Consider the following 12,090-nt stretch of genomic DNA (forward strand, 5'->3'; position numbering starts at 1 on the left):
CCGGGGCCTTTTAGCCTCTGAACGTTCCAGGAGTATTGCTTACCTAGAAATAAACTCTGGCTTCAGAAAAAAAAAAAAAAAAAAAAGGAAAAATGGAAATGGAAGAATATGTGTGCATCTTATATTACGTAAAGATATATAGTATACATAAAATGTATACAACTCCTACAAATCAATATGAAAGCTCATGAACAAGCATTTCAGAGAAGAGGAAACATAAGTTTTTAGTAAACAGAAAAGATTCTTAACTCCATTAGGAAGCAAGGAAATGTAAATTAAAACCACAATGAGATTCTATTTTAAACACTCAAAATAAGCAAAAATTTAGAAGTCTGACAGCTCCACATGTTGGCAAAGATGCAGCTGAATAGGAAATTTCATCTACTGCAATGGAAATTAAAAATTAAAAATCTGCTTTAGAAAACAATTTAGTATTATCATTTTTTTAAGATTTTATTTATTTATTTATTTATTTATTTTTATTATTATTATTTTTTAGATTTTATTTATTTATTCACAAGAGACACACAGAGAGAGGCAGAGACACAGGCAGAGGGAGAAGCAGGCTCCCTGCAGGCAGCCGGATGTGGGACTCCATCCTAGGACTCCAGGATCACACCACCGAGCCACCCAGGCATCCCTTATCACAAGTTTTTAATTGGCCTCTCAATATAATTCTAAGTTTAATGACATTTTGGTGCTTGAGTTAGGCCAATGATTTTTTTAAGCCTAAGAGGTGTACAGCATGATGGTTTGATTTACATATATTGTGAAATGATTACCGCAGTAGGTTTAGTTAACATCCATCAGCTCATGTAGATACAATAAAAAGAAAATAATTTTTTTGTGTGTAATGAGAAGTCTTAGGACCTACTTTCTCAGCATCTCTTTCATATATTATACAGCAGCGTGTTAACTACAGTCATCACATTGAACATGATACCCCTACTATTTATCTTAAGACTACAGCCGTTTGTCCACCTTCCTCCAATTTCGTTCCACCACCCCCAAATTTATGATTAAATACTTTTTGTGTTGTAAGGTATATTTTCTTAACTTGAACATAAAAATATTCTATAATTGAACTGATTTTCTTCTATTAGAACTGATTTCTCTATCTGGTGTGCATTAGATTCAATGTTGTCATTTTTTCCCCCAGGGACATTCATTTGTTCCAGCACCATTTATGGAGGAGATCCTCTTTTCCTTATTTCTCCTCTGCTATTCTTCCTTTATAAAATAGCAAGTGTCTGGATTTGCCTGGTCCTTATTTCTGGGGTCTCTAGTGTGTTCCATTGATCTATTAATCTTTCTCTTGGGCAGCCCTGGTGGCGCAGCGGTTTAGCACCGCCTGCAGCCCCGGGTGTGATCCTGGAGACCCAGGGTCAAGTCCCACGTCGGGCACCCGGTGCATGGAGCCTGCTTCTCCCTCTGCCTGTGTCTCTGCCTCTCTCTCTCTCTGAATAAATAAATAAAATCTTAAAAAAAAAAAATCTTTCTCTTCATCTTTATTTTATTTATTTATTTATTTTTTCCTCTCTTTATCTTTAATATGTTAATCTTACTTATTAACATTATATAATCATATACTAATGTTATATACTATTGATATACGAATAATATCACATCAGTATTTTTGTAAATACCAATATGTGAATAATAGTTATTAACATAATTATATGCCACAATTATATATTATAATAATTATAATATTAATACAATATTATTATATAATATTGATTGTTATATTAATAAATACATTCCAGGGAATCTCTGAGTGGCTCAGTGGTTTAGCGCCTGCCTTTGGCCCAGGGCGTGATTCTGGAGTCTCAGGATCGAGTCCCGCATCAGGCTTCCTGCATGGAGCCTGCTTTTCCCTCTGCCTGTATCTCTGCCTCTCTCTGTGTCTCTCGTGATAAATAAATAAAAATAAAAGCTTAAAAAAATAAATATATTCTAGAAGCAGAATTTTATTTATTTATTTTTAAGTAATCTCTACACCCAACTTAGGGCTGGAACTCATGTCTCCAAGATTAAGAGTTGTATGCTTTCCCGACTGATCCAGCAGGTGCCCCTGGAATTAGAATTTTAAATTCTATACACACATATTCTCACACTCCCACTCAACAAACAGTTGGGTTTTGTATTGAAACTGCATCGACACTATAGATCAGTTTGAGGAAAATTGATCTATATGACATTAAGTATTGGTTTTGATCTTTAAAATTTCCTAAGTACGTGAAAAATTATACCTCTGGTCAGGATATAAAAGAACACAAGACCTCTGTCTACAGAGATCTGAATCTTAGTTCTCTGGTGATAACTTTTTCTTTCTTTTCATATTGTTTCTTCTCTTTCATTTTGACTTTCCGAAACTTCAAGAGGCTGTCTCTATTCTTCCCACTTTACATAGTACATGGTGACATCTTTCAAGATAAAGTGTTTTTTTTTTTAAAGTTGAGGGAAGTTTCCTTCTATTATCTTTGTTTCATTGCCTCTATTCTTTTATTCTGGAACTCATTTTATTTATTTCCTTTTTAAAAATTTTATTTAGTTAAATAATTTCTCCACCCAGCTTGAACTTACAACCCCAAGATCAAGAGCCACGTGTTCCACCAACTGAGCCTGCCAGGTGCCCCCTGGAACTCATCGTATTATATTTTATTTAATTTTTTGATTTTTAAATTTTTTGAAAAGATTTTATTTATTCATGAGAGACACAGAGAGAGAGGCAGAGACATAGGCAGAGGGAGAAGCAGGCTCCCTGTGGGGACCTGATTCCAGGACCCCGGGACCATGCCCTGAGTTAAAGGCAGAGGCTCAACCACTGTGCCACCCAGTTGCCCCGGAACTCATTTTAAATACATGTTGGATATCTTCAATCTTTTAATTCTCTTAGCTCTTTTCCTCATAATTTCCATCTATTTTTTTTCCTCTATATTCTTGGAGATTTCCTCAACTTCATTTGGTAGATTGATCGTTTCAACCATGACCTTAGTATTCATCATATGCATAGATTTTAAAAAATATTTCTGGGGCCATGATAGTTTTTATATACAAATACTCATTTTTGTATCTTTTTATACATTAGAATGTGCTTTTATTTTATTTTATTTATTTTATTTTATTTTTTAAATATTTTATTTATTCATGAGCGACAGAGAGAGAGAGAGAGAGAGAGAGGCAGAGACACAGGCAGAGGGAGAAGCAGGCTCCATGCAGGGAGCCTGACGTGGGACTCGATCCCGGGGCTCCAGGATCATACCCTGGGCTGAAGGCGATGCTAAACCACTGAGCCACCTGGGTGCCCTAGAATGTGCTTTTTAGTGGATGCCATATTTTAAAAAATGCTATGAGGATATTAAATATTTTTTTCTGGCTTGTCCTGGGTCCATGACCACTGCTTGCTGGGGTGCAAGGTCTGGTGGTTTGTTTTCAGGGTCTGGGCACTCCCGGGTCCTAAAAGGCTTCCCAGAGCGGCTGCCTTCCTTGGTAGGCTGTGTGTGAACAGAGACTTGCCTGACTGCCTCTGCATTCTGTGTTTTGTTGTTGTTGTTGTTTATGTTTCTTGGAAACCATATGGGGAAGGAGAGGATATTAATTTTTAAAAATTTGTCTTTATCACTGAATTACTTTTTGTCTCAGTTTCCCTCTCTCTTATTTCTTACCCTTTTTGTTGTTTGCACCTTTTTGTTGATCTTAATTCTTTTCTTTGATACTATTTTCCTCAGATGTCTGGCTGTCAGTTGTCCTTTCAGATCTGTGGGTAACGGATTGTCTGATTAGTATAGGTAAGGTTTTCCCCTTTGTTATATAGATTTGTTTTATCAATAAACATTTTGAAAGGGATGGCTAACTTGATTCTGTCTAAGTGTGCATGGCGTATTGACAGGCAGATCTTTCTATAGTATATGGGATCAGAGACCAGGTAGGTAGGTATATTCACAATGATTACCCACATTTGCTAAAGTAAGAGGAGACTTATTGGAAATGTGGTTGAAGTGATTTAATGTATCTTATTCTTTTTTTTATTTTTTTTAAACATTTGTGAAGGGATTTTTAAATATTTATTTATTTATTTATTTATTTATTTATTTATTTATTTATTTATGATAGTCACAGAGAGAGAGAGGCAGAGACACAGGCAGAGGGAGAAGCAGGCTCCATGCACCGGGAGCCCGATGTGGGATTCGATCCCGGGTCTCCGGGATCACGCCCGGGCCAAAGGCAGGCGCCAAACCGCTGCGCCACCCAGGGATCCCTGTATCTTATTCTTGAGTGGAAAGTTTTCCTTTATTCACCTTTCCTTCATCAACTGTATTACTACAAGCTCTGAGGTGTTTTGCTGATAGGTTCTAACGCCCATATTAGAAGTGATCCCTACCTTGATTACTTTTTTTTTTTAAGATTTTATTTATTTATACATGAGAGACACAGAGGGAGAGAGGCAGAGATAAGTAGAGGGAGAAGCAGGCTCCCTCTGGGGAGTCCAATGCGGGACTCCATCCCAGGACCCCAGGATCGCGCCCTGGGCCAAAGGCAGATGCTTAACCACTGAGCCACCCAGGTGCCCCATTGACTACTTTTTAAAAGATAAGATCTTTGGCCTTTTTTCTAAGACACTGGTTCTCATAGTGTGGTCCCCAGACCAGTATCTTCAGCACCACATGAAAACTTGGTGGAAATACAGATTCTCAGGCCCCATCCTAGACATACTGAATAATGAATTTGGGGAGATGAATCCCAGAAACTTTTGTTTTAACAACTTTAACAGGTGATTCTGATGAACACACAAGTTTGAGAACCATAGTCCTGACAAGGAGCAAAAGCTGTTGTTGTCAGTTGTTCTTTTTATGTCTGGGGCGGGGGAGGCAGGAGGGAGGAATCTCCCTGGTCTAGATGTTTTGAATGCAATTTATTAAATGAAATAAAGTGATGAATGCTCCTTGGCCCAATCTCTGCTTTTGGTTTCATTTGCTCCTGTTTAAATTCTTACTTGTGGCTCTTTTTAGAGGAATTGGATTTACTTTTGCTGTCCTGGGATGGGGTTTCATCTCCTCTGGTTATTCACTACTCCCTCCCATTTGCAAGCCCAGCATGGAGCCAGGGTTTGAACTCACAGCTCTGAGATAAATACAGGAGACGAGAGTCTGGCTTGACTGACTAAGCTACCCAGGCAGCCCCCCCATTTGCTTTCGCTTTACAGAATTCTTTAAAGATTGTCACTGGTGCCTTTTCTTGGTTTACCTTGATAAAAGTTTATTCCTTTAAAAAATTCTTTCAGACTCTGACAGTGGGAGAGGGGGAATATTTGTTTCTATTAAAATATCATTTAAATTCTTTGTAACTAGAGGTCCATTAGGAAATAAAACTGGCAGTTTGACTCTTTTTGATTTATTATGAAGAATTGTGTAAATTAATAGCCCTAGGGATGCCTGGGTGGCTCAGTGGTTGAGAGTTTGCCTTCAGCTCAGGGCATAATCCCTGGATCCCCGTGGGGAGCCTGCTTCTCCCTCTGCCTATGTCTCTGCCTCTCTCTGTGTGTCTTTCATAAATAAATATAATCCTTTTTAAAATTTTTATTTTATTTTATTTATTTTTTAGGATTTTATTTATTTATTCATGAGAGACACACACACACACAGAGAGGGGCAGTGACACAGGCAGAGGGAGAAGCAGGCTCCCCCGCAAGGAGCCTGATGTGGGACTCGATCTCAGGTCTCCAGGATCAGGCCCTGGACTGAAGGCAGCGCTACACCACTGAGCCACCCTGGCTGCCCAAATAAATACAATCTTTAAAAAAAAATCTTGGGAAGCCTGGGTGGCTCAGTGGTTTAGCGCTGCCTTCAGTCCAGGGCCTGATCCTGGAGGTCCCAGGATCGAATCCCACATCGGGCTCCCTGTGTGGAGCCTGCTTCTCCCTCTGCCTCTCTCTCTCTCTGTCTCTCATGAATAAATAAAGTCTTTAAAAAAAATCTTAAAAACAATTCATAACCCTAGGTAATTATTAAACATTAGAACTGTGGAACAAATAAGGCAGCATCAGGTTGAACTTTAGAAATCATCTTGTCCTGTGGACCCACTTTACACAGGAGGAAGCATGAGTTAGAAAGGGGAAGTAGCTTGCCCTAGTTCAGACAGCAAGTTATTTTAGAGCTGAGGCTAAAACCTAGAGTGCATTGGCGATTCTGTGTTTCTAGAGGGATTGCAGAAGGAACAGAAGCAGAAGGACAGGATTCTGGCCTGAGCAGATTTAACCTAGGGAGAACTCCATTTTTGAACTTTATTTCTTGGAATAAAGTATCTCCTACGTTTACACTGTCCAACTTTCAGAAAATTGGGCTGTTAGAAGTCACAGAGGGAATTAGCAGCTGTTATAAGACAAAGCAAAAGGATGGTTGCCAGGCTTCCTAAATCTTCACATGTTTGAGAAAATGTCCCAATATGTTACATCTGCTTATTCATGTGTGTAAACCTTTGGTTATAGTGCTTTGTCAATATAAATATGTTTTGCATTATAAGTTGGTCTGGATACGGATTACAGGTTTATGAGTCCCTGAGAACCCCTGTTCCGCTAGTTCTTTTTGCTTCGTTTCTCCTGCTGTTTTGCTCTTTTATTTCCTCTTTGCATCAAGTGGCAAAGGGGGTAGGGAACTCGGGCAGAGCTGTCCAGAATTTCATTCTCCTCCTTCCAAACCCTGCCATCCCTTCTCTCCTTAGTGACAATTACTTTTTGATCTCCACCTTGTCCCGAGTTTTGAGATCAAACCACATAAGCTATGCTTCAGCAGAGTGGAAAAGTAAGTCCTATTTTAAGCACCTGGAAAGTACCAAAAAGTGAGTAGAGGACCCAGTGAGGAAGTGCCCTACCACTCTCAAAGCTGGACAGGCACAGACTCTTGTCCTGTAGAAACAATCAGTAAATGGAAGCACAGGTGCTGAAAAAGCAATGTATGAATAAAGACTTCAGTCAGATTGATTTCTTTACTCCTATTTTTAATTTTTATTATTATTTTAAAAGATTTTATGTATTTATTCATGAGAGACACACAGAGAGAGGCAGAGGCATAGGCAGAGAGATAAGCAGGCTCCCTGCAGGAAGCCTGATGTCATATTTGATCCCAGGACCCTGGGATCAGGACCTGAACCAAAGGCAGATGCTCAACCACTGAGCCACCCAGGCGCCCCTCTTTAGTCCTATTTTAGCACAACCAACTTCTCTGAGAAATTGTGAGAGGCAAACAGAAGCCATGCCTACATTGTAAATGGGCACCTCATAAGGTTTTTTCTTCTGGGTCATAGTCTTACCCCTAACTCCTAAGGTGAGCCAAGGGGCATGCTGACGCAGCAGAAACAAGCCAATGGGAAAAGGGAGAAAAAGCTAGGATTTAATGGTCATAGAAAGATAGTGAAATATTTGCTCTGTGGGCCTCTGAGCAATAAATAAATTGGTGGATAAAATACCAGTTTTTAATTGTTCCTTTGCTTTGGGCAGTAGTTTCCAAACCTGTTTTAAAGTAGATAAACTGATTTGTCACATGATAACTTATATGAAATCCTAATATAAAATTTAGAGGCTAGATGAAAGCAAAGCTAGTCTGGTCGAAGCAGCTCCACAAGGCACAATTTGGAAAAACGCTGGGTTAAGGCATTCCAGATTCCTTTGAAATGTAGTAATATTATCCGGGAGGTATAACCTATGAAGCTATTGTGCAATAGCAGTTTTGGAAAAAATTAAATAAATCACTTCTGGAATACTGTGTTAACTTCTGGGAGTAATACTTTAAGAGAGAGAAAGAAAACCTGAGATTCATCGAGTACTATTTCCAGCATTTGGCGTTTCATGGTAGAACTGGGTTTTGGAATCAGAGATCTTGAAGTCAAGTTTTGCCTCTGCTATTTAGTACCTGTGTGACCTTAGGCCACTCATCTCTCTGAGGCATCATTTCCGTATCTGTGAGGGGGGGAACAGGCTATGTCACCTCCAAATATGCGTCTTTGGCACGAGGATGACTTTGACCTGATTATTTTTTTACATTTTTGTGTAAAGTAAACTCTATCTCCAACATGGGGTTCAAACTCAGGACTCTTGAGATCAAGAGTCTTGTCCTGCACTCTACCAACTGAGCCAGCCAGGAGCCGTCCAGAGCTGCTTATTTTTTTAAAAAGAATAGTCACTGGAGAATCTCTTCAAACTAAGTAGAAGTTACCCTTTTAGGTGCATTTACATCTACGAGGGAAATCACCATTTGTAAGGGTATCTCCCTCTCTAGAAACTCTTATTAATGGTGGAGGCAACGACTCAAATCTGCATAACAACCATACCCTGAGGTTTACTGTGATTTGCCTGGAGCCTAGCCTCACTGGCTCCCCACCCCCTACACATCTTCTTTCCTCTTTAACTGGAGATGGTACTTAATTTAAGGTGGCTAATGGCTTGGGCCACTTTGGGGCGTTATTCAGTTTTCCTGGGCCTTTCCACTGTGTTCGAGAAGTTTATTTGCTATCAAACCTCTGTTTCTTTTTCTCCTCTTACTTTGTCTTTTTTTTTTTTTTTTAATTTTTATTTTATTTTATTTATGATAGTCACACAGAGTGAGAGAGAGAGAGAAAGAGGCAGAGACACAGGCAGAGGGAGAAGCAGGCTCCATGCACCGGGAGCCCGACGTGGGACTCGATCCCGAGTCTCCAGGATCGCGCCCTGGGCCAAAGGCAGGCGCCAAACTGCTGCGCCACCCAGGGATCCCCTGCGCCACCCAGGGATCCCTACTTTGTCTTTTATTACAGGGAGTTGGGGGCGTTTTAGCCTGAAACCTAGAAGGGTAAAGGGAAAAATATTTTTCTTCCTTTTCACCTGCTTCAGGCCCTTGAGGCAGGTCTTTGTAGACTGTATTAACGGGCTCCTCTTCCCTTTGGCTTCTGATTGGTTTTAGCCAATGGGTGGTACCAACAGATAGGCGGAGAGTGGGAGAAAAGAGAATGGGATTCCTCTTCCTGACCTTCTGCGTATTGTGGTTTGGAACTGGCTTTTTTCTTCTACTGACTACGCCAGCTCCTGTCTGGGAGCTTTTTCCCCTGAAAGTCTCCGCAGGTTCTGGTTACTCCTTCCTTCCCCCCCTTCAGGTAAGTGTGCTGTTAAATTAGGCTCCTGGTCTCTCTTCCTGGCCCTGGGATGCTTCACTTTCCTTTGTTGATTTTCCTTAAATTTTCCTACAACATTAGAAATAGTCCTTTTATTAAATTGCCCTTTGAGTGTGCCATCTCTTTCCTGAAGGAGAGACCCTGATAAGTATTAAAAACACTACCCATCCACACCCCCCCGCAAAAAAAAAAAAAAAATTACCCCGTTATTGAAATGTGTTTCTGTCTTTGGAAAATAGTTCCTGGAAGAAGTTTGAGTATGTTGTTTCCTCAGGCGTGTTTGTTATGTGAATGAGACTGTGGCATTGGTATTTAACTATCCATTGCCTCTTAAATTTTTTTTTTTAAATTTTTTTATTTATTTATGATAGTCACAGAGAGAGAGAGAGAGAGAGAGAGAGAGGCAGAGACACAGGCAGAGGGAGAAGCAGCCTCCATGCACCGGGAGCCCGACGTGGGATTCGATCCCGGATCTCCAGGATCGCGCCCTGGGCCAAAGGCAGGCGCCAAACCGCTGCGCCACCCAGGGATCCCTGCCTCTTAAATTTTTATCTCTGAAGTTTCCTTACCTTTTACTGTCTGTGGGCTCCTAAGAATTATGGAGTTGGCTGCGTGCTATATACACCCAAGATTCACTACTTCAGGCCTTAGGTACTATAAGGCCATGCAACTCAGTGGTTTGTTCAGCCTGGGGGTAAGGAAGCCATGGCCAAAATTTTGTCTTGTTGGGGACAGTTAACTTGTCTTCGAAAGCTTTAGATGGTACTTAACAACCTTGGTCAAATGAGTATTTTGAGGGTCAGTTAAGGTAAGATGGTTGGCTCTGATCAAGCAGCAATACCAGTTCAATCTACTGATCTTGGGTCAATTGTGTCCTCTTTTTTAGGAAGGTCAGTAATACTGTTTATAAAGAGGACAAAAAGCCAACTCAAGTAATTACTAAGATGGCTTCAAGACCAGAATTAGTGATATATTGTATTGGTATATCTTAAATAAAGACCATATCAATTAGGAGGGTCTATTCAATTCAGTAAGCTTAGAAAAAGGACTCAGGGAGGCACATGTTAGCTGTGTCCAGTCAAGCGTGTTCAAGGCAAGAAAGCCTGAGCTAATTTACTTCTAGTACTTTGACCTATTGAGAACATTTGAATGAGATGGATACATCAAGATACCCCGGGATTTCAAGAATTTGATCAATTTGATTATTAATCCTTTTTATAATATCAAGCTCCTCAGATAACATTCTGAGTATGAATGAATTTCCGTGTACCATAACTACAGGGAGAAAAATACGCTGCTCGTATAAATGGAATAATCTGGTGTCTGTAATGGTTATTGTCAGTGTAAAGTTAAAAAAAAAAAAGACCTTTTAATTAGGATTTGGCCTTCTATGTAGTGTGTCTACGGGGAGACTATTCACTCGTCATGCTGACTTTGATTATTCCAATCCACGTGAGGATCATATTTTGCATTGTCAATAAATGAATTGTCATTTTGCTGTTTGTCTTAGTCTGGGAAGCTTAGTCTGGGAAGTGCGCATGCATTGCTGAGAGGTAGATTTGCCCTTGGTGAGCTTGCCATATTTGACTTCAGAGCTTGCAAGGTATAGGGCCAAACTCGGGACCATGGTTAATTCACAGAAGTAATGATTGCCCTCCTGTGAGGCCTCTTGGGAGCCAGCCTGTAGGCTTTGTTTGAAAAATGACAAGCTAAGTAGCTGAAAGTGAGCACGTTTTTCTTTTATAAAATAATAGGGCTTCTAAATAGTCTCTCAGCCAAGGTTTGTCTAACTAGAATATGTTTAGGCTTTATCACAAGCTTGTTGTAAAATGTGATCACATTATCTTTTTTCAATTTTTTTTTCTATGAAGTATATGATTCACACAAAATAATATATGTAAGACACAGGCATGTTATTAATCATAATAAAACAACTCTAAACCACCACCTTACCACGGAACTATCAAGTCAGAAATACTGTTGAAATTCCTGTGTGTTCTTCCCTGATAGTTTATCACTGTTCATGTCTCAGAAGGAACTACTATCCTGAATTCTGTATTTAGTATTTCCCTTAAATTTCTTTTTTTTTAAAAAAAATATTTTATTTATTTATTCATGAGAGACAGAGAGGCAGAGGGAGAAGCAGGCTCCATGCACGGAGCCCAACATGGGACTCGATCCTGCGTCTCCAGATTCACGCCCTGGGCCGAAGTCTGCGCTAAACCACTGAGCCACCCGGGCTGCCCTCCCTTAAATTTCTTTAGAGCTTTACCATACATGTAGATATCTATAAAGATGTATTGCTTATTTCTTGCTAAGTTTTGAGCTTCATAAAAATTGTGTCAGGCTGATGTGGTTTTGGAGTGTTGGGGTCCAGAGCTGGTGGCCAAGAAAGAATTCCTTTTTCTTTCTTAAGATTTTATATTTATTTATGAGAAACACAGAGAGAAGGGCAGAGACCTACACAGAGAGAAGCAGGCTCCATGCAGGGAACCTGATGCGGGACTTGATCCCAGGACTCTCTGGGATCACGCCCTTAGCTGAAGGCAGATGCTCAACTGCTGAGCCAACCAGGCGTCCCAAGAAAGAATTCGTGAGATGTCTTTGGTGCAAAAAGGTGATATTAAAGCACAGGGACAGGACCTGTGGGCAGAAAGGGCTGCACTGGGGTTATGAAGAGTGGCTTATAAGATTTTCTATTCAATGGAGGGGAAGCGTATGTTAGGGCTCCAGGAAGTTGAGTCTGTAGATTTCTGGAAATTGCTTTTTATTTTACTTTTCTTTTTTTTTCAAAAAGATTTTAATTTATTTATTTGAGAGACAGTGAGCGAGAGAGCATGAGAGCATGGGGGAGTGCGGAGAGGGAGAGGGAGAGGGAGAGGGAGAGGGAGAGGGAGAGGGAGAGTCAGACTCAGACTCAGACTCAGACTCAGACTCAGACTCAGACTC

This window comes from Canis lupus, chromosome X (assembly GCF_003254725.2).
Source record: "Canis lupus dingo isolate Sandy chromosome X, ASM325472v2, whole genome shotgun sequence".
Classification (NCBI taxonomy): Eukaryota; Metazoa; Chordata; class Mammalia; order Carnivora; family Canidae; genus Canis; species Canis lupus.